Genomic DNA, 26914 nt, shown 5'->3' with positions numbered 1-26914 from the left:
GTCAAACAGATTAAGTCACAGCCCCTTTCAAAGTCATATAAAAAGGAAGTGGAGGAAATGAGTTCTATCTGATGTCAGCCTTTGTTCTTTACTGCTACCCTGCTCTTACAGCATAACCCACATCTTCAACAAACACACCAATGCCTTAAATAAACTTTCTTTCTTTTTTTGGTTCAATGCTATTTGACTTTGTTTAAAATGGAAACCCTTATCATAGCCTGGCCCTTGGTTGATTGTCAGAGTTTACTAAGCATCTTAATGGAAGTCTAGAACTGAAATACTCGATCAGGATCAGGAATAGCAACAAATAAACCTTAGAAGCTGTTATTTTCTGATTTCAAGTGCAGTGAAGTCCCTCCCAATATACATCGGAGTTATTGTTTTAAACCAGTTTGCTTTGCTATAATTTCTCTGGATTGTATCCTTATTGTTCAGAACATCCTCACTTCCTGCCCAAAATCAAAATTCAAAGCCATGGTCTTGTCTAGTATTTAGTTTCTGGTGTCTTGGGTCTATTATCTTAGAGTCCTATGTAGTCTCATGTTTGTGGGTCTACTAAACCTGATGTTTTATTACTCATCTGAAATCAGTTACCTGAAATTCATCCCAGGTTTTTTCTTCTAGAAAATGTTTTTACTCCTGTTGCTTACTAGGATCTAGTAGATCTGCAACATTAGACTAAAATTTGTAATCCCTGCAGTCAAAATTGTTTAAAGCTTTTCCAAATGTTTGTCTTTTGGACAACGTTAAACTGCTTTCAATGCCAGTGCATGAGTGTCTGATCATACAGAAGCACCAAACCTGGACATCTAAATTTTCTTGTGATAATTAATATTGCCACACTGATCTGTTAATGTGTCTTACTACTATCATATTGGAACCTAAAAGGCATACATGAAATACTCCATTAAAAAGCAGCAGCTTAGAAACCTCAGAAGTTCAATTTGTACTGTTTTTTGTAATAGTAATATTCACTCTAGGCTGCATTCCCTCAACTAATTAGGAATCTTTTAAAAAACATTTTAGGAATCCTTTTTAAAACATTGAAAACTTTTAGACAGTACCTAAAAGAGAGAATGAAGACTCAAATTTCAATAAAAAGCCTGAATATTTCAAACAGTTTGCTGGAACAAAGTGAAACAAGGAAATCTCCCCAGATGTCAACCTTTTTCTCTGGAGATCAAGAGGCTTGAGCATGGACACGAGCAAGGAAGAGTATACTTCTGAGCTATGAATCTGCAGGAGAGCATTTTCTTGATTGATTAAAGAAGGAAAAAAAAAAAAAAAAGCTGAGAATTAAAGCAATCTGGCCAAATGAGAGAACAGGTTTGTAATGACTTTTTCCTCCTCAAGTCATTTTATGACAATTCTGCACATGTGGGAAAGTATAGGCTTCTTTACCACAATTTTCATTTCAGATTCAGACTCTGAGACTGTGAAGAGCTCTTCAATATGAACAACAGCAATGAAGACTAAACATTTTACAGAGAAGTTAATGTTGATTCAAATAAGTCACAAATAATTTCAAATATTTAATAATATGCATATTTTTACATATGCGTATTACGATGGATTGCTTTTCATCAAAGTTTTGTTCATATTGTGCTATATGCCCTACTGCTCATATTCATTTTAAGAAACCATGGCCCCATTTCCTTTGCTCCTTTTTGTAGTTGTCTCAGTTTGCTCAGGCCGCTATAACAAAATGCCATAAATAGGGTAACTTATAAACAACAGAAATTTATTTCTAAAAATTCTGAAAGCTGGGAAGTCCAAGATGAAAGCACCGGAAGATACAGTGTCTGGGTGACAGCCCACTTCCTGACTGACAGGCAGCAATCTTTTTATTGTGTTCTCACAGGGCAGAAGGGGTGAAGGATCTCTCTGGGATCTCATTTTTAAAAGCACTAATTCCATTCCAGAGCCCTCATGACCTAATCACATCTCAAAAGTTCTACTTCCATACAGCATCACACTTGAGATTAGGTTTCAAAATACAAATCTTGGGACGATACAAACCTTTGGTCTATGGCAGTTTTTTAAAAATTACCCTTATGCTCAAGTTTCTTGCATTTTCCTAAGTTTCTAAGACTGCTCTGCCTCAGCTGAGGGTTCTCCTTTTGTCTCCAAACCCGGGTGTTAAACAGTTCTCAACAATAAAGTTTTGAGTGAAAGGCTGTGGGATGGGACCAGCCAGAAGAGACTGAGTGAAGGCAGTGGATATTAGGTTCTGAGGTAGGACTATAATAGCCAGGGATATCCCAGAACCTACCTGTCTCTACATTCAGCCACTCTGGAGAAAAAACTTCCAATGGACAATTACCAGTTTTGCCTTCACTCATTCTTACAAAATAACAGATAACAGATCTGTTTTCTTCTAAGAAGAAGAAAGATATTTTTTTTAGAAGTAGCACTTGTCCCACAACTATATAGTCAACTAATCTTTAACAAAGCAAAAAAGGATATTCAGTGGAAAAAATACAATCTCTTCAACAAGTGGTGTTAGGAAAACTAGATAGTAACATGCAGAAGAATGAAACTGCACCACTTTCTACGCCACACACAAAAATAAATTCAAAATGGATGAAAGACCTAAATATGAGACAGAAAACCATCAAAATACCAGAGAAGAACACAGGCAGCAACCTTTAACCTTGGCCATAGCAACTTCCTACTAGACACATCACAGACACAAGGGAAACAAAAGCAAAAATGAACTGTTGGGACTTCATCGAGATTAAAAGCCTCTGCACAGTGAAGGAAACAATCAACAAAACTAAAAGGCAGCCTACAGAATGGAAGAGGATATTTTCAAATTACTTATCTGATAAAGGGTTAGTATCTAAAATTTATAAAGAAATTATCAAACTCAACAGTTAAAAACTAATCCAGTTAAGAAATGGGCAGAAGACATGAATATTTATCCAAGGAAGACATCCAGATGGCTAACAGACACGTGAAAAGATGCTCAACATTACTCTTCATTAGTGAAATACAAATCAAAACCACAATGAGATATCACCTCACACTTGTCAGAATGGCTAAAATTACCAACAGAAGAAAAAACAGGTTTTGTGTTTGTGAGAATGTGGAGAAAGGGGAACTGTCTTGCACTGCTGGTGGGAATGCAAACTGGTGCAGCTACTCTGGAAAACAGTATGCAGGTTCCTCAAGAAGTTAACAATATAACTACCCTATGATCTAACAATTGCACTACTAGGTATTTACGCAATGGATACAAAAATACAGATTAGAAGAGAACGTGTCCCTGATGTTTCTAGCAGCATGTCAACAATAGCCAAACTATGGATAGAACTGAAATGTCCACCAACTGATGAGTGGATAAAGGAGATATGGAGTATTACAGAGTATTACTTGGCCAGCAAAAAGAATGAAATCTTGCCATTTGCGACAATGTGGATGGAGCTAGACTGTATTATGCTAAGCAAAATTAAGTCAGAGAAACACAAATACCTTATTATTTCACTCATATGTGGAATTTAAGAAACGAAACAGATATATCTATAGGAGGGGGGAAAATAAAAAAGAGAGAGGGAAACAAACCATAAGAGACTCTTAGTGACAAAGAACAAACAGCTGATAGAGGGAGGTGGGTGGGGGATGGGCTGGATGGGTGATGAGCATTAAGGAAGGTACCTGCTATGGTAAGCTCTGAGTGTTGACTGTAAATGCTGAACCACTGAATTGTATTCCTGAAACCAATATTGCACTGTATTTTAACTAACTAGAAGTTAAATAAAAATTTGAGAATAAAAATGAATAAATCAGACAAGATAAAAAGAAAAAAGAAAAGAAAAAGAAGATACAGCAGCACCACTTGTGCTGAATGTTATTCCCATTGTTCTCTTGATCCTCATCACAGTCAAAATTCATTTTCTGACCTCCTGTCAGGTCATTTCCTGCAGTCTTCTCATACCTCCCTGAAATTCTCTTTGCCCCAAATGGTCATTAGATCACCTCTTTTTTATAAACATGCAAAACAGTGAATTTCTGACATTCATTGAATTCATTTTGGCATTCACAGTATTCGCTAAATTATCAAAAATACAAAACACCAGTTTCCACCTCTGACATACTAAATTAGAATCCATGGAAGGGACACATGAATCTTTACTATTTTTTTTTTTTAAAGATTTCATTTACTCATGAGAGAGACACACACGGGGGGGGGGGGGGGGGGGGAGGGCAGGGACACAGGCAGAGGCAGAAGCAGGCTCCACGCAGGGACGCAGGGAGCCCGACGCAGGACTCGATCCCGGGTCTCCAGTATCAGGCCCTGGGCCAAAGGCAGCACTAAACTGCTGAGCCACCCGGGCTGCCCCGAATCTTTACTACTAATAGGAATCTCAAGTGGTATTTTCATTAGGTAACTTTAGGATACACTTCAGAAAGTCATAGGACTCCTGATTATATACAAGGCAACCATATAGTTTATCATCCAAATAGGACACTTTGGAAAAGTGAAAGCAGAGATATTAATTTGTTGGCCCAAATGGCAAAAATTGGCACAATTCTGGGCAAATCAGGACATACAGACATCTTATGATCATGTTCATCTCCACCCAAGTTGGAGATCCTTTTATGGAGATATAGTTTACATACCATGCAATTTATCCTTTTAAAATGTCCATTTTTTTTAGCACATTCAAAAAGCTTTGCAATCATCATAATGATTTTTTTTTAAAGATTTTATTTATTTATTCATGAGAGAGAGAGAGGCAGAGGGAGAAGCAGGCTCCATGCACCGGGAGCCCAATGCGGGATTCGATCCCGGGTCTCCGGGATCCCGCCCTGGGCCAAAGGCAGGCGCTAAACCGCTGCGCCACCCAGGGATCCCCATAATGAATTTTAATACATTTTCATCATCCTCAAAAGAAACCCTCTATTTGTTAGCAGTCACCCTCCTCTCCCCATGCCCCTTTTATGGAGATAATCCTTTTATGGAGATATAGTTTACATACCATGCAATTTATCCATTTAAAATGTCCATTTTTTTTAGCACATTCAAAAAGTTTTGCAATCATCATAATGAATTTTAATACATTTTCATCATCCTCAAAAGAAACCCTCTATTTGTTAGCAGTCACCCTCCTCTCCCCATGCCCCTTCCCAGCCTAAGCAACTACTCATGTGTTTTTTGTCTCTGTAGATCTGCCTATTCCTGAAATTTCTTATAAATGGATTCATACAATATTTGGTCTTTTATGATTCGCTTCTTTCACCTAGCATAATGTTTGCAAGGTTAATGTTGTAACATGTATCAGTACTCCATTCCTTTTTATTGCCGAATAACATTCCATTGTATGCTTATACCACATTATATTATCCACTCATCAGCTGATGGACATTTGTGTTGTTTCTACTTTATGGCAATTATGAATAAGCTGATATGAAATTTGTGTGCAAGTTTTTGTGTGGGACATATATTTTCATTCCTCTTAGGTATGTACTTACACTATTCCTCCCCCCCCCCCCTTTCTTTTTTCATCCCTATCTCGGAAGACTCTAGAAGAATTCACAAGAATTGTAGAGGAGTAAGATTTTTCAGTAAGAAAAAATGAAAGGCAGAAAATTATGTTACTCAAATGAGGTGAAATACTGATTTTGTTTTTACTTTTTTTTATTTTAAACCTATTTTGTTTTTAAAATACACTTATATCCTTTCTAGCAATGACCCAAATACTTGTTCAGAAATTGGAGTGACTGAGGAAAAAAAACACAGAAACCAATCTTAAGAATCAGCAAAAATCCCTGCTGGGCTACCAAGGGTCCTTCTTTCAGAGTTTAAAGTCATTCATCTAAGAACAGATGGACTAATACATCAAAGCTAATATAACAGTTGCAAAAAGCTCCTGGGTCTTTGTTCTCTGGCCAAATATTTGCATTCTGTGTCTTGAATCAAAACTTTTAATTTCTAGTGTTAATGTTTTACTCACTGATGACTTCTTTAATTTGGACTTTTTCTTTAAAATGCATGACATAGGCAGGCTGAGCTTTCAGAAAATATGTTTAACCTTATAAAGATCTACACATAGGTGTAATGGTCTTATGTTAGGAGACGCACAGTAAAGTTAGTTGTGTTAAAGTAAAATCAATACAGAAGAGAAAATTAGAAAGGAAACAGATTTTTCTTCCCTCTTTCTTTTCTTTTTTCCCTGTCACTAGGCTGTGTGAGTTTGGAACTCTAGGAATTATAACATTATAAAAATGTCCAGGTTTCCATTCTAATGGGTTCCAGGTTTTCCTGCTATGGGGATGAAACCAGCAGACTTAGTAAATCCTTATTTATTTGTCCCAAAGGCCAGGCAAAACTCTTTCTTCTCTGGTGCTGGTTTCTATTCATTCATTGCCTCTTCTCAGGTTCTTTTGCTGCCCATCATTAATCTTTCAAGCTACAGCTGGGTGGGTTCAGAACAAAACCATCAGAGGAGCTGAAAAATGAAATATTTACCTGCACCAATGGGGAAAAAAGGCCTATCAACCTTGTCTATTCAGCGCAATCACATTTTTATTTTATTTTATTCACTTTCTAGATAAAAGACAAGATACATATATACACTCACACACATATATATATATTCCCTCTCTGTGTTAATACATTTTTTTTTTTTTACTATCTATCTTCATTTGTAATGAGTGTAATATATAGAGCTCAGTTAGTTACCATGGAGACACTGGTCCTCTGTTTCTTATCACAGAGCCACACTATCGTCTGGTGTCAGCCAAGGAGGGATGACAAAGGCCTCCCCAAGAGCCTAGCTCTGCAATTACTGAGCAATCAAGCGCCTCTTTTAATAGAGCACATCCAGGTATACATGGCTTCTTGCTCAGCACTGTCTTCTCTTTTTCCCTTTTAAACTTACATAGCAGGATGTAGTTACCGGGTACAGATATCTCCCTCTGTTAGATGGCCTGTTTATTCAGGATCTCAGTGATATTCTTTAATTTATATAACAGAGCTCATTAGCTACCATCCTCTTTACTTTTAAATGTCTCATATTTTTTAACTTCAACAAGTATTATTTTCTTCTGAGGATATATAGTGTTCTTCCCTTTATGCGTTAATCTGTTTTTATGGTTTGTCATTAACTGATGAAATGAAGGAGTGGATAAATGAAAACCATAGTCTCTAAATTTCCTCTTAGTGCAGATTTTTCCTTAACTTCTCTAACCAATTTACTGCAGCTATCAACAAAAAATTTAAACACTTGAATGACTGGCATTCTTTCTTTATCTTCTTTCTGGTGGTGATATATATGAGAGGCTAAATGAACCAAAAGTATATAAAAGGAGAAACAAAAAGCCTAATTTTTCCTCAGGGATTTTTAATTTATTTGGAGGTTGGCATGACTTTCCAGATTTGACTTGGATGCTCAGACTCAGACATAATCTAAACTCACTTGGAAATTTGGGGTGAAATGAGGTATGAAGGTAGGCCCCAAGGCATTCTGTTGGCCTAGATCTGTAATTGTAGATAGGCTTCTTACAATAAGAGCTAAGTTTTGCCCTGTGTAGTATCTATAATGTTATAAAACATACAGTTGTCTTGATTCTCTTAAAAGGTCTAGAAATTTGCTAACATGCCCTCTTTCCAAACGAAGATGTAATGCTCAGGCGTTTAAAAGCATGATGATGGCTGGGGTGGGGAGAGATGGAAACAGTACGAAACTAAAAAGGTATATGACCTGGTCACTGCTCTGAAAAAAAAAAAAAAATCTAATTGGGAAAATAAGCCTTTAAACTTATGTACAAGGTTAATAATATGAATTAGAGAGCAAAAAGTGGGGGGAGAAAAAAGATCCATTAACTCCAGAGTTAATAAGATTTATGGAAAGAGGTGAGATTTTAAAATGTTCTTTAAAGATGGAAGAAAAGGAAAAAGTATTCTAAGCAAGGAAAATAGCAGAAGCTAAAATGTGGTGGAGGGAATGGTCATGGTCTTCTCAGAGGATCATGATAATGCTACCATTACTCAAGCTATCCTTGAGATTCAAGAAAACTTCTAGAATCAGCTCAATTGATGATGTTAATTTCCTATTATACCCTTGCCCCCAAGAAGCTTTTCTTTCCTTCAGTAGAAAAGACAGACTTGAAGGGAGGGAGGAGAATGGGATGCAGGGGAAGGCAGGAGGGAGTGGGAGAGGAGAGGGCAGAAAAAGTAAGGAGAGGGAGGGAGGGAAGGGGGAGGAAGGGAGAATTCAAAATGTGTATTAAAAATGACATAAAAAATGAATAACAGAGGTTGCCAATTATTATTATTTTTTTTGCAGGTAGGAGAACAAAGTGGGTTTTTGCAGGCAGAGTATGAACGGATTCTGTTATATGATCCCTATATGCCAGGAATGTCATTAATTAGATAAAAATGAGTGACTGGATACTTGCCAAATGTAGCTCAGGAGATCAAGGGCAACATACATGTTTTCACCTATGCTCTGGAATCCTTGGTATAGCTATACAGTACACATAGGTTTTGTCAGGAGTTTGACAGGAGCCTTAATTAATACTAGGTTTTTAATAGACCACTGACTCCAGGCATTTTTGTTCCCAAAAGATGGTCTCATAAATATACAGTTTCTTTCAGCTGGACACTGGAGAAAAAGATATTTGATCAGTGACATAAGCTGGTGGGAAAAGCCAACATAAAAGTTTATTGGAACTACTTGAAAAAGTTTGCAGAAAAGTTTACTGGGAGGTGACTGGAAGGAATGAAGATATTCATGATAACCTAACAGCAAGTCCTCCATAATTGTGTGTACCAAGCACTGCACTAAACACTTCATATACATGGTCTCATGATCCTCACAAACCTCTGACATAAAGAGTAGTCACCTCCACATATTATAGATGAGAAAACAGAGTTTCAAGAGAGGTTAAGTAACCTGTCCAAATTTATATAATAAATGGTATGGACCTGATGGAACACAATGACCTAAATCTATGATAATAAAGGCAGACTGCTTCAAAAGACAGAATTACTGTAATACATATTTATTCAGTATTTTCCTCTTCATTTCCTTTGATAAGCATTGTGACAAAAAGGCATATATGACTGATCTATATTTCCTCTGTAAATATTATCAAAAAGCTAATAATTGAAGAGGATATTTCTGGATACTCAGAGGAGGAAGATCGGAAACAAGGTATTCAAAGATAAATTTTTCTTAGGACACTAAGGGAAAAGGAGTAAAACAGTTAAGATAATTCTGTTCTTTAAAATGGTTCATCTTGTCTCTTTAGTAAGAAGAAATCTGTGCAAAAAGAAAAACAAAAATTTGAAAGTAAAGATCTTTTACCAAGTACCTTCTCTCATTCATTTGCCATTCAGTGCCTGTAAGATTACAAGTCCCATTGAGCTTTATTTACCTCATAACCTGGCCTTCTTATCATTCCTTCAATAAGCCAAGCTTGGTCTTATCACAGGGTGTCTTTGCAATTCTTGTTCCCCAACCGGGAATTTATGGCTTACTTCTGCTCAACATCTGTGGCCTTTAGCAGTCAGATCCTCAAACTGATCTTTCCAGACTAACCTGTTTAAAATATTTCTCATTCCCTGCCCACAACCCACTCTCTTCCTCACCCTATATCTCGATAGCCTCTTTTTTCCTATTCACTGCACTTATCATTATCTGAAGTTCTTTATTAATTTTATGCATTTTTGTTATATTTAAATATAAAATGTTTTATTCATTATTATTTTTCTAGTACTTAGATGAGTAGTTGGTACATAGTACACACATGGTAGCTATTTGCAGAATGACCACTACCAGCCAATAGGAACAGGGCAATCCTAAAAGAGATACATTTGATAATGCTTCACAATTTATAAGGTGGTTACAAAAACTTCAAAGGTCAATATCCTACTAGAGGTTGATCTGCATATCAACTAGTCATATCAAAAACACTAACAAATCAGAGAATTCTGTTTGATAACAGAAATCTTATTTGCATGAAGGCCCTCAGGTCAATTTAAATTCTTGGCATAGCTGTATACTCAGTTATTCTCTAAATTCTTTTCATGGCATTGATAAGAAGGATTTTTGGTAGAAGGCTGAAAAGCAACAAAATGTGTTATTTTAATGAGTTTTAAAGACTTTATTGCCATTCCCAACATACAATAATTCTTGCTTGCATTTGCTGGAAATGTCCCTGTAAACACAGGTTTTTATTTCTGCTTCTCTGACCAGTACAAGTTATGCTGCTCTGAACAGCTGGAATCAATGTTATAGGCTGAGTATCTGTGTCCCCTAAGAATTCATATGCTGAAATCTATTCCCTCAGGGTGTGATATTTGGAAGTGGGGCTTTTTCAAGATGATTGACGCTTGGGGGCAGAGCCCTCATGAATGGGATAGTGTACTTATACAAGAGACCCCAGAGAGATTCCTCACCCTTCCTACAATGTGAAGACAGAGAAGATGGCCATCTATGACCCAGGAAGCAGGCTTTCACCAAACAATAAATCTGCTGATATCTTGATCTTGGACTTCCCAACCTCCAGAATTGCAAGAAATTTCTGGTGTTTCTAAGCCACCTGGTTTATGGTATTTTGTTATAGCAGCCTGAACAAAGACACCATAGTTAACAAATGAAAAACTGCCCATCAAAGCAGGTAACTTTTTTGTCTATTTATAACCCAGAGCTATTTTGAAATTTTCTGGGTATTTGGGGAAGAATGGCATCCAGACTGAGAATGCAATCTCATACTCTTGAATGTTCACACATTTCCTTTGCTGGTTTATTAGGAATTATGAAATGCCCTTATGACTTCCATCCTATTCTGAGTTCACTGGATTGATGTTATACTGATGAATCAACAGACTGGATCTATTTCCTGCCACTCAATCTCCCACTACAGACCTTGGCAAGAACCAACATATTTGAATTCGGTAGAAGGTACAGGTAGCAAATGGTTAATTCTAACCTGAGAAGTAACTACATTTCATAAACACTAAATTACTGGCATCCTCACTGCCAAATGATTGTTAGCTTTCATTTGCAAAAGGAGGGTCTGACAACACATATCAATATAAAACCTTATGTTGGAATTGACAAAGAGATCCTAGTTCCTTCTAGTATTTCCAATGTGAGTCTTGACTTTTGCTAAACTAATGACTGAAGGTTTTTCCTACTGAGTCTTGTCTTTTCAACAAGAGACAGAGACTATGTTCATAATGACTTCCATTCAGGTTTCTGCTCTAAATTCATCATGAAGTTCTATTTCACTTTTAGGATATCATACATTGTTTCAACCCTCCTTTTCCTATGGGAAGTGAAAACTTCCTTTTCCCTGGGATATACCTGGTGGAAAAAAGCCCCACTTCCGGTATAGTCTCCAGTTACAGAAGCCCCTCCTCACTGACAGCAAATAGTAATCATTCTCTTTTTGTCTTTTTGTAGTGTTTTTATTGTAAAAATATATATCCTGTTATATATTAATTAATTGATAATTTTTAAAGATTTATGTCTTCAAGAAAAAACAAATATTGGTAATATGGAGAATATGGAGAAAAAAGGAACTAAAGCACTGTTGGGTAGGAATGTAAATAGATGCAGCCACTATGTAAAATAGTATAGAGGTTTCTAAAAAAAAATTAAAAATAGAAATACCGTATGATCCATTAATTCCATTACTGGGTATTTACCCAAAGAAACAAAAACACTAATTCAAAAAGATATATGCACCCCTAAGTTTACTGCAGAATTATTTACAATAGACAGGACATGGAAGCAACCTAAGTGTCAACTAATAGACAAGTGGATTTAAAAAAGGAGTGTATATACATACATGCATGCACAAATATTACGCAGCCATAAAAAAAAGTGATCTTGCCATTTGAGACAACATGAAAGGATCAAGAGCGTATTGTACAAGTGAAATAAATCAGACAAATACAAATATCAAATGATTTCACTTAAATGTGAAATCTAAAATAAAATGAACAAAATAAACAAAAAGCATAAATAGATCCATATGGACAGAGAATAAACTGATGGTTGCCAGAGGGAAGAGGAGTGAGGGGATGGGCAAAATGGGTGGAGTGGAAAACACAAGTGCCTATGTATGGAATGAACAAATCATGGTACTAAAAGGCACAGCATAGGAAATATAGTCAATATATTATAATGACATTATATGGTGACAGACGGTAGCTACGCTTGTGGTGAGCATAGCATAACACAATGGAGAAATTGAATTAGCACTATATCATCGACTTTAATTCAACAATGTTTGAAAACTGTACTCAAAAAAGTTTTTTTTAAATAATAAAATGAATTTCTCATAAAAAAAAGATGTGTGTCTATACATAGTACGTTTACCTTGGAAACATTTCTAGCAATTCCAACTTATAAACTTGCATTGTGGTTCATTTGCCTGAAAAGAGTATTTTAAGTAAAATTAAATACTAAGTTCAATGTATCATATGAAATTTTTCTAGGAAAAGTTGTGGCCCTTTATCACCAGCCCAGAGCAGATGCAAGGTGATAAGTGAAAGCTGATCCGATTAGCACATAGAGCAATATTTAGTGAACTGCACATAGGTCAACAATATGTTAAGACCCTTAATAAATCTAACAGAATATAGAAAATGGTAGTGTTAGAATGCATCTTCAAACAGCTATGCAAAGCCAATCAGGCTACTTAAATTTAATTTAAGTCCCCTACCTAGCTTTAGCAGTACCTAAAGTTAACGAATCCTGGCTTTCCCATCCTCCTTCCTATTTTCATTTTAATAAAATATAAAAAACAGTAACATAAAGAAAAAAAATCAAGATGTGGCAGTGTCCAAAAGCTATATAAACAGTAGGACATGGTAAATAAAATAAAGGAAAGACCAAATTCTGGTCCTTATCATTCAAGTATTTTTTATCCCCATTCCATAAGATTGTATTCAAGGAATTATCATTACAAATTAGGAATTACTTTCAAACTTTATTAAATTTTCTTATTAAAAAGGTAGTATCTGCAATATTACTGATGATTAAATATGTACGCTAATATTAATACAACCAAGTGACTATTTTCCTCTATCATAATAACCTGGCGAAATTATATATTTATTCCACTGATAAATGTACTGTACTTTTTTTGTTTTCTAGCAAATCTCTTTTGGAATTGCCTTTAGTACCAGTTTAAGAAGCCACAAAACAAAACCCATTTTATTACTTTTTAAATTCATCTTTTGTTTTGTTTTATAACCAGAAATCTCCCACTTTGGTCACTAGACTTATTTCAAAATGACTTCTGGTTGTTTCAAAAACAAAGATATTCTCATTCAAAAACTTGAAATGTGGGAATGTGGGATGCCTGAGTGGCTCAGCGGTTGAGCGCCTGCCTTCAGCCCAGGGAGTGATCCTGGGGTCCCAGGATCGAGTCCCATGTCGGGTTCCCTGCACAGAGCCTGCTTCTCCCTCTGCCTGTGTCTCTGCTTCTCTCTCTCTGTGTGTGTGTCTCTCATGAATAAATAAAATCTTAAAAAAAAATTTGAAAAGTTAGTATGTGCCTGTTTTAAAGACTGTGCAATCTCTTACTTACATCTCTTCCTTGTCATTCCCACAGCCAGTGCCCCAATCCAATCCCTCATTTCCTCTTCCCAGATCTCTCTTTCAGCTAATGTCCCTCTGATCTTCAGTTATGCACAGTACTGCCAGGATTGTCCTATCAAAGCACAGCTTCTATCTCTTTGCCCCCATTGCTCAAAAGCTTTCAGGGGCATCCCGGAAAGAATGTCCACCCTCCTGCCTTCTAACACTTACATAATGCTTGCTATATGCTGGGCACTGTTCTAGGTGCATTACATATGGTATCTTATTGTTCATATCAACTTAATAAAAAAAAATAAAGATATTATCCCCATTTTAAAGATGAGAAACTAAGACACACAGTTCAAGTCACTTGTCAAAAGACAGTTAATATGTGTCAGTACTACGATTTATACCCAGGGACCCTGGCTCCAGAGTTCTATCTCCCTGGTTTCTTTTCTTACTTTACCTACTATTCAACCATTCTCTAATTGAACCAAGTGCTTTTCTGCTTTTGGTCCTTTGTTTACAAGTTTTTTCTTCTTGCCTGACATATCCTTTTCCCATATTTTCCTACCCATATCCACCAAGATCCATCTGAAATACAACCTCTTCCATGAAGCTCAACCAGATACGTCATCTATTTCACTCTGCTTCTTTTATAACTATTAAAACATTGTATTTTGTACTATATTAATTTGTACATACATTTCTAAATGTTAACTCTGAAGGAAAACCATTTCTTATTTTTTACTGTCCCCCTTCAGCATTGTTACTATTACTGACAGAAGGGAGAGTGGCAGACAATTGATATAATTGAAAATAAACAAACTACTAGCCAAAACAATCTTGAGAAAGAAGGACAAAGCCAAATACTCCCAGATACTACGAAGCTACAGTAATCAAAACAGTGTGATACTGGCAGAAAAAAAGACACAAAGATCAGTGGAACAGAACACAGAACCAGAAATAAACACAAATTTATATGGCCAATTAATCTACAACAAAAGAGGCAAAAAAAAAAAAAAAACAAAACAAAAAAAAAAGAGGCAAGAAAATACAATAGGGATAAGATAATGTCTTCAATAAATGATGCTGGGAAAACTGGCCAACTACATGAGAACAATGAAGCTGGACCACTTTTTTTTTTAATAATAAATTTATATTTTATTGGTGTTCAATTTGCCAACATACAGAATAACACCCAGTGTTCATCCCGTCAAGTGCCCACCTCAGTGCCCGCCACCCAGTCACCCCCACCCCCGCCCTCCTCCCCTTCCACCACCCCTAGTTCGTTTCCCAGAGTTAGGAGTCTACTGGACCACTTTCTTATACTATACACAAAAATAAACTCAAAATGGATTAAAAACCTACATGTAATACCTGAAACCATAAAACTCCTAAAGGAAAATATAGACAATAAACTCTTTACTGGTCTTAGCAACATTTTTCTAGATATGCCTCTGCAGGTAAGGAAAATAAATGCAAAAATAAAACTATTGGAACTACACAAGAATTAGGGACTGCTCAATGGGAGAAATTTATAAACTATATATCCAATAAGGGGTTAGTATCCAAAATACACAGAAAACTTATACACCTCAACACCAAAAAATCCCAGATAATCCAGTTAAAAAATGGGTAGAGGACCTGAATGGACGTTTTTCCAAAAAAGATATATAAATGGCTAACAGACATATGAAAAGATGCTCAATATCACTAATCATCCGGGAAATATAAATCAAAACTACAAATAAGATACCATCTTATACCAATCAGAATGGCTAAAACAAAAAGACAAGAAATAACAAGTGTTGGTGAGGATGTGGAGAAAAAGGAACATGTGTGTACTCTTGGTGGAATGTAAACTGTGCAACCACTGTGGAAAACAGTATGGAGGTTCCTCAAAATATTAAAAATGGAAACAGCATATGATCCAGTAATTCCACTTTTGGATATTTAACTAAAGAAAACACTAATTCAAAAATATATATGCATTCCTATGTTTATTGCAGCATTATTTATAACAGACAATATAGTATCAATATAATACTTAGGAAAACAACCTAAGTATCCATTGATGGATGAATGGGTAAAGAATATGTGGCATATATGGGACAGCTCAGTTGGTTAAGCAGCCAACTCTAGGTTTTGGCTCAGGTCATGAACTCAGGGTCATGAGATGAAGCTCCAAGTTGAGCTCCGTGCTTGGTATAGAGTCTGCTAGGGATTCTCTGCCTCTCCCTTGTCCCTCTCCCACTTAGGTTTTATCTCTCTCCCTGAAATAAATAAAATCTTTGAATAAATAAATGTGTGATATATACACAACAGAATATTATTCAGCCATAAAAAATGAGATCTTGCCATCTGAGACAACATGGATAGACCTAGTGGGTATTATGCTAAATGAAATAAGTCAGACTGAGATAGAAAAATACCGTATTATTTCATTTATATAAGGAATTTAAAATATAAAACAAGTGAACAAATAAACAAAAAAGCAGAAATAAACCCATAAACACAGAGAACAGACTTATGGTTGTCAGAAGGGAGTGGGGGAGGAATAGATAGGTAAACCATGTGAAGAGGAATGGGAGATACAGGCCTCCAGTTATGGAATGAATAAATCAAAGGGATAAAAGGCACAGCATAGGGAATATAGCCAGTTGTATTGTAATAGCTCAGTATGGTGACAGATGGTAACTACACATGCAGTATGCATGGCATAACAGACTGGTCAAATCACTATGTGTACACAAGAAACTAATGCAACAGTGTATGTCAACTATACTTCAACTAAAAAAAAATAAATGACAACTGATGAGTAAAATCATGCTACTTAAAAATATGTACTATAGGCACTCTGTAAATGTTAACTGATATGAAAAAATGAGTATATTCAAAAGACTGTACTAAAGGCTCTGAACTCTGAAAGCAATTCCAGAACTCCTGTGGACATTGATGCAATAAATATGTATCATACCAAAAGAATCTCTTTTAACCTGACAACTAATTTTTATGGACTCAGTGAACCATTACTACTTATTGAGTACCCATTCTGTGCCAAGCACAAAGATATAAAAAAAAAAAAAAACAACTAAAGTTCTAGTGTATTTTACACACACAAAAATCCAGCTAGCTCCCTCATATTTTTTAGGGAAGCAATATTTCTTCTTTTTTTTTTTTTTTTTAATTTTTTTTTTTTATTTATTTATGATAGTCACACACAGAGAGAGAGAGAGGGAGGCAGAGACACAGGCAGAGGGAGAAGCAGGCTCCATGCACCGGGAGCCCGACGTGGGATTCGATCCCGGTTCTCCAGGATCACGCCCTGGGCCAAAGGCAGGCGCCAAACCGCTGCGCCACCCAGGGATCCCCGGGAAGCAATATTTCTTAATGAGAAAATATTACAGAAAATTCTCCTGTGCTGTAAGTTTCTAAAAGACATACTAACAGGGCCTAGGTCTTCAGTGGGGATAGTCAGAAGGAACTCAAAGAAAAAGTTCTAAAAACAATGATCTATAATTTATACACTCTCAGGGACTTTCAGGAAGAGAAATTTCATGCTTTATATATTTAACATGTAATAACTACTATGTATAGAATTTGTGGGAATATGAGATTCCTGGGTAGAAGATGCTACAGTAGTAGTTCAAAGTCTGAACAAAGATGATAGCTTTGTCTGCCATCAAAAATGCAGCTTTACTCTATCTATTAAGGGGTATGTTTGAAGCTGTGCTATTTCCTAGATCTCTATATGATAATATCCTCAAAAGAGAAGACTAGGTTTTTAAGAACTGCAGATTTTTCTTCTTTATTTCCACAGATGTCTGCTTCTATTTTGAGCCACTCTTCCTCTTATTCGTATGGAATAAACTCAATCATAATGTTCCTTTGCCTTCAGTTTTTGTTTATTTAATTAAGATGATTTTCTACATGAGTAATTATAAAGGCCATAATTATACTATCAAGTTTCTGCCAAAGTAACAATCTAAGGTTAACACTTGGCAATATTTAAATCTAAAACAATATAAAAACCCTGAGTATATGAATAAGGTGGATTTAATCAGGCTATTTCCTCTGGAGTGTAAAAGAACATTCTAGCTGTCATTGTTTATTATTATATACTATTTTAAAGAGAAATAGTTTATAAGCTATTATAAATAGTAGATGGCTGTGCCAAACCAAGATCCTTCTGAATTTATAAAGGCAGCAGCTATTATAAAACCAGGAAAGATAATATGACAATAGAGTAAAATAGCATAAGCAAGGTATACATTAGCAGGTAATATTTATGGTTAAGATATTTTGGGATAGCAGAATCAGAAAATTGTGGGAGTCAAAAGAGATTCCTTAGAATTTTCTCTTTCATTTAGATGGGAACATATGTGCATACTTATTCTAGTTAAATTAAGAGCACTCTTTGTTTTTCAGTCTCTCTTGGAGTTAGAGATTTTACCATCCTCTTTGGTCATCCATACTGGGTTTACATTACATTTAAGTCTATTTCTCTTCTTCTGTCCTAAAGACAGAGAACTGACAACTATCCTTTCTGCAGCAAGAGCCTTCCTACACTTGAAGATAACATTTAATCACTCATCAGCCTTATTATCTCCAGAAAATGAAAGAAGATCAAAATAATTTTTAAAAGATGTCAGAGGATATGATTTAATGTTACCCACACATAACATTCAAAAACCTGAAGCCAGTGAGGGAAGAGGAAAGGAATAATCAAGAATAAAGGAACAGCAGACCAGATTACATAGGAAATAAAGGCTATAAGGAGAGAATAAAATAATAGATCCATGATGGGCTTCAAAAATACGATTTGAGTGCTTATATATACAAGGCACTGTGCAGAGTACTTTATATATGCGTTGTTGATATCATCATCTTCATCCTATTAGCTAACACTTAATGTGCACTTTGCATCAGGCATCATTCTATGTACTTTTCATATATGAACTCATGCAATCTTCGTGACATCTTAAGGGTAGGATTATTCCCATATTTCAGAAAAGGAACTAAAACATAGGTTTATAAAAACTTCAAATTCTTGGTGCATTCTATAAGGGACATCAAAACGTCTCTAACAAATGAGAAAACTTGAGTACCACAGATTAAATAACATAATAAAAATAGTTGTTAAGTGACAGAGCTGGGATTTTAAACCATGAATTATCTGATTCCAAAGTTCTTTTTGACTACATGTTTAACTTGAGAGAAGAAAGAAAATAACAACAATAAGCACAGTAAGAACATATTACATACCAGGCACTGTTCAAAGTGTTCAGTATTAACATATTGAACCCTTATAATAAGCCTATGAAAATAGGTACTATTATTATTCCCATTTCACGGTTGAGAAAACCAAGGTACATGATCCTTATCTATCTGGGTCATTCAGCTGCTAACTAGGGCATTGGGACTCATATTCATGAAGTCCAGTTCCAGGGCTGTGCTCTTACCACAACACTATACTGTCCCTTGTAATTAATATATATAAGGGGAGCAAATGTTTGCAATACTGATGAGAATAGTCTCACAGGTAAATAGTCTCACAGTACACTGGCACTACTCCATAGCTAACATTTATTGAGCATTTACTAAATACTTCTGGGGGAAACTGGGATGGGCCACCCAGATATTCCTTTAGGAATGAAGGACTTATTTCACCAGCTAATGGGAGACCTGAGAGAAGATGGCCCTCAGTTGAAAAAACTTACCTGTAGCTCTCAGTTGAAAAAACTTACCTGTAGGATTGGCTGAGGTCTTTGCTGGGAATGCACTACAACTCATTTTCCAGAGGTGCTGATCCCAAGAGTACTCCCTAATAAATGGTAAACATCCTGAATGCTCATCTCCATGTAACTCAACCTGTAACAAACTTTGTATAATCTCTTGTAATTCTGATCATCATATGAATCAGGTGTTATTACCCTCACATACTTATTTTACAAATGAAGACACTGAGGCTTAACTTGCCAGAGATCACAGAGTTGGTCAAGGTTGGAAACAGAATTTGAACTGAGACTAATTCTGGACACTCAACTTCTACATGATTTTATATAAGAGAAAAGTTTCAGTAATTCAGACTTATTATTAGTTCAACATATATTTAATACTGAAGAAAAAGAGGCACTCTGAAAGACATTGACATCTTGAGGGAAAAGAAATCTAACATTTTGTTTAAAGCATAGGTAACAATCATGGAAGTAAGTAGCATGACCTTGAAATACAAACCAGGTGGCCTGAAAAGGAAGCCTAGTCAAGAAAATACCTGAACAATTTTTCCTCTATGCTTTCTACAAGTTATTTCTTGGGAAAACAGAACTGAGGACAAAGAAAAGTTCCCATTTGATATGGGAGAGAAAAATGTTCAATTAAAAATAAACTCTCGCACATTAAATTATCTTACATTCAAAGAGAAAAGGCTTCACTCTCCAATATGCAACATTTACCATCTGATACATCTATCCAGCATCTTTTCTCATTAAAGAGAAGCTGAAAACATAAAATGACAGCATATGGTTCTGACTTCAATGAAAAGTTATAGGATCTGATATCTGTCCACAATAGTCTAAGAGACATGGGATAGTGTTAAATGAAGGGGTGGAGAAAGGGAGTTGAGGAAGCACAGAGCCACAGCTTTTGCCTGAGCTAGCCTATACAACTACAGATTTTCTCCAGTGTTGTAAATTTCCAGGCACTATTACCATCTTAATTTTCTCACATTTTCCAGATGAGATTCAAGAGATAAACAAATCCCTTGACTCAGATGGAAGCTTAAATTGTGGACTCCACTTTTAAAAATTATACCTCTTTTTTTCTGGGCATAGATAATTTCCTCCATTTCCAACAGAGGGAAGGGAAAAATTGCAACTAAAAAAAACCCTTACAAATATTAAATTTATCCTTTCAGTACTCATATGTCCTGGTGCATTCTTGATTTCACTTAAAACCAAAAGTAAACCTAAAATATACCCAGAACATAAGAGGACCTGAAAAACCAAGTTCAGAGAAAATGGGATGCAGTTAGCAAAGATTACATGCATCAGTGAACTGTACTAAATTGAACACTTTTAAATGCCAGAGATTTTCTCTATGAAACTGGGGGGGTTTGAAAGAAAAATCAATAATGTTGGAAAAGAGAAACCTTCTTCACACATCTCTAATTAGTCATAGCAGAATCTGGTGGATTTCCATATTACAACTGGATCAAACTTCTGAAACTGGTTTTGATCCCAGACTCACTCAGTACATCTTCCAGGAGAAGTTCCACTCAAGACAATCAAAGGCTTTTCAACCTTGAATGATCCTCAAGATCACGCTTTCAGTCTGCATCCATCCTACATTATGTTCTGCGGCTGTCTAATGTTGCCTACAGCAAATCTCCCTGGAATTACCCTGAAAGAGCTCCATTTATAAAAACAGGCAAAGGATCTTCAAACTGTTCAGCTTCAACTTTAGCTCGAGCTTTCAAAATCTATAATAATAAGTAAAACCAGGCATAAAGAGGCAAAGTTCTTCAGATCTTTTATTTTTTTTAACAAATCAAATAAATATTGGCCATATTGTTTATATTTAGAGCATGAACTCCTCTGTAAAGTCCCTGTTCAAGTCTAATAATGGACTAGGTAAAGGGTTTCTGTATTTTTCTGAATAATCAATACCAAAGCCACTGATGCAAATTTATTTGAACCCCAGGGAACACATCCTTTGAAGTTCTGGGAAAATTTTAAATATAGTGTACAAATCAATAAGTGGACAAAAACATCTCTTTCAATGTGTTCATTTTTATTTGGAGAGGAAATATTTATCTTTAAATGTAATCTCTCTTTCATTCCATCTGTGAACCCTTTACCCAAATCATTTATTCTACAAAATAAACTCATGACAGTCAGTTGACCTTAAATTTTTTTTTTTTTTTTTTTTTTTTTTTTAACCAGAAGTGGTGTAGTTGTCACCTTTCTGAATGGGATGATTTCTCAAGCCCAAAACATAGTATTCCTCTTTCCACCCTCTTGTAATGCTATTCTACTTTGCTCTCTTCCCAACCACTTCGCATCCAGTTTTGGAGCCTCAATAACCAGAATGGTTTGAGGGCATTTCTAGAAGGGATTCAACTGGCCTGGTTTCGTGGTATGCGCTGTTTCGAATAGGATACATCTAGGAGATTAAAAATATATTTTTTCATTACTGCCTATTTTCACAGTCCACTGAGCAAAAATACAAAGCAATTTTTTTTTCCTCTCCCCATTCTCCCCTTTTCCTTCGTTCTCTTTCTTCCCCTGTGGAGTTCAAATTAAAGAAAGGTGAAAATTGAAGCTGTTGTAGGCAAGGCGATTGCAACATGCATATTTGATTTTTATGATGGATCTAAATTGCTGAATAAGGCCATGGAACAAAGGGAGACTGCAGCTTCCTGCCCATCACAAGCAGCCACTGAATGCAGAACAAAAGCTTCGGCCATTAGGGGCTCAGCAGGGAGACACATTATATAAATGACTTTGTCTTTTCTGCCCCCTCCCCCCTACTGGGTGCACTGGACAGGGATGGGTGTGTGTGTGCCTGTGTGTATGTGTGTGTTATGATTTGCCAGGGCAAGAGATAAGAAATTCTGGGAGCAGCAATAGGAATAGAAATGTACAGCACATTATGATCCCAAAAGGCCATGCTTTACTCTTTGGACCAGTGTAGCTCCCAGTGCTGTAGTAAGAGCGCCACCTAAGACAACCACTCCCCTAAAGAAACTTGGCATCTTTTCAGAGTAACCTATAGCTTTTCTTTTTACTGTTCTTGTTTCTTTCATCAGGAATGATAAAGCATAAAGAAAAAACGTGGAAAAAATATGAAGGCCTAGTATTCCAAGGTAATTGCCAGACCTGCTTAAAGAACAAATTGACCTACCACACAGTTCATTGTGGCACTGGTTTCCTCAGAAACTACTACTCTTAATTCCTTCTTCTAGACTCACGGCTTTTCTTTTGGCAGGAAGAGAAATATAAACCAATAACAATCCTAACCTATCATATAGTGAAGTCAACCGACTTTTAAGAGGTCCCCTGTGGTGGTGACTTGAATAGGTGCTACTGTTCTATCTGGCTTGAAACATCAGCAGTTCTGCACAAACACACTCAGCAATCTTTGCATCTAATTTGTTTTGTAGAAGGACTTTAGTATGCTTCACAAAAATTGATTATTTTACTAGTTCTAATATCACTGAAACAGGTAGGAAATAAGAGGCTCTAACTTCAAGTTTAGAATGGTTAAGTACATTGAAGGTGACACACTGAATTGCAGCAAGACTAAATGAAACCCAGGTCACTGGATGCTCACTTCAGTTCTATCACTACAAGTTTCATACAAATTGTAGGAAGATGCTCTAACAGTCCTCCAACTGTCTGAGGGATAGTAGAGAAGGTAGTCCCATTGTGGACCAAAATAAATGAAAATCACTGTCATGTGGGATCCCTGGGTGGCGCAGCGGTTTGGCGCCTGCCTTTGGCCCAGGGCGCGATCCTGGAGACCCGGGATTGAATCCCACATCAGGCTCCCGGTGCATGGAGCCTGCTTCTCCCTCTGCCTCTCTCTCTCTCTCTCTCTCTCTCTGTGACTATCATAAATAAATAAAAATTTAAAGAAAAAAACCACCTCTTTAAAAAAAAAAAAGAAAAAAGAAAATCACTGTCATGTGCTGCAGAATCCCCACTAAGGGTTCTTAGAACGTCCCAAAGACAAATTCAACATATGAATATATACAACCTTAAGTAACCTAAGGGTGAGTGAATTGTGTAAAGCCAGCTAAGTGAAATACTATGAGACAACTGCCACTTGTCACATACCATCATTATTCTGTCTTAAAATGGGCAATTCATGTAAAATAAGGTAGACTCTTATGATTTATATGAAAGCTGAGAAGTCTTAAGAGACAAAGCATGTTGTCACCGTAGAGTAATTCATTTCTGAGCTACAGAGGTCATCAAGCTTTTCACTAGTTCTTTTGGATCTACTTTAAGATAGTTAAATCCCTTTTTGGTGAGTGGGAAAAGGTCTCTCAATGAAGACTGCTTAGATAGAATTGAGATTTATGTTTATCAATAGTTTTAAGCAACAGGGCTGAATAGATGGTTAAGGGAAGTCCTTAATGGCCTGAGGTATGTGGATGAGAACCAGGATGGATAAAAAAGCAGAAAGACGAGTATAGTAGAAAAGACTGCTGTATAGTCATTCACTTCTTTATCGGAATCTTTTCTGGATCTTTTATCCAGGTGTCAAATATTCACTAAGGGCCTACAACAATTCCATGAACTATAGACTGACAGTAAGGCACTATCCCTGCCCTAAATAAAATCTTATGTGTGGCTGGGGTTGTGAAGATATTATATAATTATACAAATATCAATATACGTTAGTATATGGCAAGAGACAAGAAGAGAAAGTGCAGAATTCTACAAGAATGTTAACTAGGAGGAACTACTTCATCTAGAGGAAGTCAGGGATGGCTTTAATGACCAAGAAACATTTAAGCTAAGACAAATATATGAGAAAAAATATATGTACTCTAACCAACTACATTTCACCTTCTGAGATGTCTCAAAGTATCAATTAAAAATGACAATCAAGGAAATTATGTTTAAGTTCTTATTACTTTGCTTAAAAGTAAAGCAAAACACCAATTTGGCTATAAATGCTTTAGGTAATTAAAATTCAATTATTCCAGAGTAAAAGCCAAAGGCAACACTGGCTAGAGCTGCAGGGTTTAACACAGTAGATACTAGCCATACATGGCAACCTCAATTTCAACTGATTAAAATTTAGATTCCTTAGCTACACTAGCCACACATGGTTCAGAAGTCACCATATTAGACACTGCAGCTAAAGACTATTAGAATTAAATAAAATTAAACATTCAGTTCCTCCATTATACTAACCATATTCTGAGTGTTCAGTTTCAAGTGAGTAATGGTTAACACAGTGGGCAGCAGATAAGAACATTTCCATCACTGTAGAAAGTGCTAATGGAGAGCACTGCATTACTATCTGGCGCCTTGTTGCCTCCCTAACCTCATTTTACATTGCTCTTGCCTTACTTATGCCACTTTAGCCACGCTGGAATCTTTACTGCTCTGAGTATACTCAGCATGACCCAGCCTCAGGGCCTTTGCAGAGTTTGGTCCCTACTTTCCTCTTCAGCCCCATGCTGTATGAGAGTCTCCAGCTGGTTTATCCATCCTGAGCTGTGCCAGCCTTCTTTCTATTTCCCTTATTCTCAAGGTCTTTATTGTCTCAGGGCTTTTCATATATTAGTACCTTCCTTTGTAAGGCTCCTCCTTCCCTACTTTAACTTTCCTTCAAATATTAGCTTACTTATTATTTTATCAGAGAAGCCTTTTCTGATTAGGTCAAATTTTCCTTGTACAAACTCACATCCCTATCTTGCATAATGCTTTTTACAATAGCACATTTACATTTATTTGTCATTTTTTATTCATAAAACTCTCCTCTGATCAACTGACAGCTCCATGAGGGCAGGGATCATATCTGTTTCTGACCACCACTATATTTTCAAAAGGTAGCAGAATGCATGGAACAAAATAGGACATAAACATAATAATATTTATAATTATGAAAGAATGAATAGATGCTATAGAAAAAATAGCCAATGGTCAGTTTAAAAAATATATATATTGTACTGCTTCTTCAATGCATGTCAAGTGCCCAAATACACAGTGAGCAAAACAGAATGACAGGGATTGTAATAATTTCAGAGGTAGGATATATTTGTTTCAGATAGATAAAAAGTACTGTTCACCCAATGGATAACAGAATCATAGGTATAATTTGCATTCGTTTTGCTTATCTGAATTGTCTAATATTTCTCCATAGTCATGTATTGGTTATAAGAATATTATCTTTAATTGCAATGTCCAAAGTTATTCTGCTCCAGTGCAGCAGAAAACCAAAATACATGGGAGGCACAGTGGTTAAAGGGGTGCTTTTTTTTTTTTCCTACCAGACAAGCCAGAGTTGAATTCCTGTCTCCTGTTCTTTTGCTGGTGACCTTGAGCATATATACTCACCTCTCTAAACCTCATCTTTCAAATGAGATAGTAATATTCACTATAGTAGGTGGTTGTGAAGGTTCAATGAGACAATGGATATAAAACATTCAATAAATGGTAGCTTAAAATCTACATGCCAAAATGACCATATTTAAAGTGTAGGTGTACATAAACCTCAATAACTCTCTGTTATTAATCGTTAATTTGAAAGTAAAAGATTTTAGGTCATAGATTCTAAGTTTGTCTTCTCATGCTAGATTTCCTCCTAAGATTACACTATCTTTCTTTTGAAAGTGGCTGCTCCACATACTCTAGAAATTGAAGTTAGTTCCAAGGAATTAAATTCATTCACTTATTCAACAAATATTTTTGTATGCCTTCTGTATAACAGGCATTGCTGTGTTAGGGATAATATGGTTAGCCAAACAGATATTAATATATCTCTTTCAATCTTAATAGCCTATGTGATTCTGGGCAAGCATCTAAGATAAAAACTTAGTTACCAACTGTTACATAAACTATTTGCATTAATCCAGTAAGAATATATTTGAATAAATGACTTAACAAGTGCTTTTTATAGATGTGTGAAAAGTACTTTTATAAAGATATTCTCTTAGCACTGTTTATACTATTGAATATTCAAATGCCTAATAATGTATTAGTTATATTAATGGTAATAAATTCACAAAATAGAATACTATGTAACTATTAAAAATGCAGTGGTAGAAGCATTGTAAACATCTTCCTATACCAGTAGGAACATGTTGGTAAGTTTAAAACGTTTCAAAATTGTGTGCTTCATAAGAATCTATATAAAAATTATGTTTATACAAGCAAAAAAGACCTGAAGGACATTAAAATATTATTTTCTCTATCAGTTGTTCATAATGTGACTAAATATTAGAGTCAACATGGCAGGGCACCTGGATGGCTCAGTTAGGTACCTGCCTTTGGCTAAAGTCATGATCCTGGGGGTCCTGGGATTGAGTCCCACATTGGGCTTCCTGCTCAGTGGGGAGCCTGCTTTTCCCTTTCCTACTCCCTCTGCTTGTGCTCTCTCAAATAAATAAATATTTTCTTAAGTGGCAATTTAAAAAATATAGAGGCAAAGACACAATTAGAAATTATGATTTAAATAATCCTCCAACAGGCCCAAAGCATCAATATTTAAAGAATGCATACTTGACAATTCCAGTGTACATTTAGGATTGAGAAACATTTTTTCCTAACTATTGGGACACTATTTTACTTTGTTATCTGTTTTTCTAAATTATATACACAAGTATCATATATTCTTTATACAGTAAA

At 36.0% G+C, this 26914-nt stretch overlaps 2 long non-coding RNA genes across 4 annotated transcripts in view; one reads left to right on the top strand and one right to left on the bottom strand.

Moving 5' to 3' along the window:
* The window catches only part of LOC102153393, a 137975-nt gene that overhangs the window by 72278 nt on the left and 38783 nt on the right, over positions 1 to 26914 (bottom strand). Inside the window, exon 1 of one of the 3 annotated variants that reach the window (XR_005360149.1) lies at positions 19295 to 19366. The exons of the other annotated variants lie outside the window; for them this stretch is intronic. This is a non-coding gene — a long non-coding RNA (uncharacterized LOC102153393). Of the gene's footprint in view, positions 1 to 19294; positions 19367 to 26914 lie in introns of those variants that run through there. 3 annotated transcript variants of the gene reach the window in all.
* The window catches only part of LOC119871961, a 325713-nt gene continuing 304416 nt past the window's right edge, over positions 5618 to 26914 (top strand). Inside the window, exons 1-2 of the long non-coding RNA XR_005360141.1 lie at positions 5618 to 6830; positions 22357 to 22413. This is a non-coding gene — a long non-coding RNA (uncharacterized LOC119871961). The remainder of the gene's footprint in view (positions 6831 to 22356; positions 22414 to 26914) is intronic.

Source organism: Canis lupus, chromosome 5 (assembly GCF_011100685.1).
Source record: "Canis lupus familiaris isolate Mischka breed German Shepherd chromosome 5, alternate assembly UU_Cfam_GSD_1.0, whole genome shotgun sequence".
NCBI lineage: Eukaryota > Metazoa > Chordata > Mammalia > Carnivora > Canidae > Canis > Canis lupus.
This window is presented reverse-complemented; position numbering and strand designations above follow the sequence as displayed.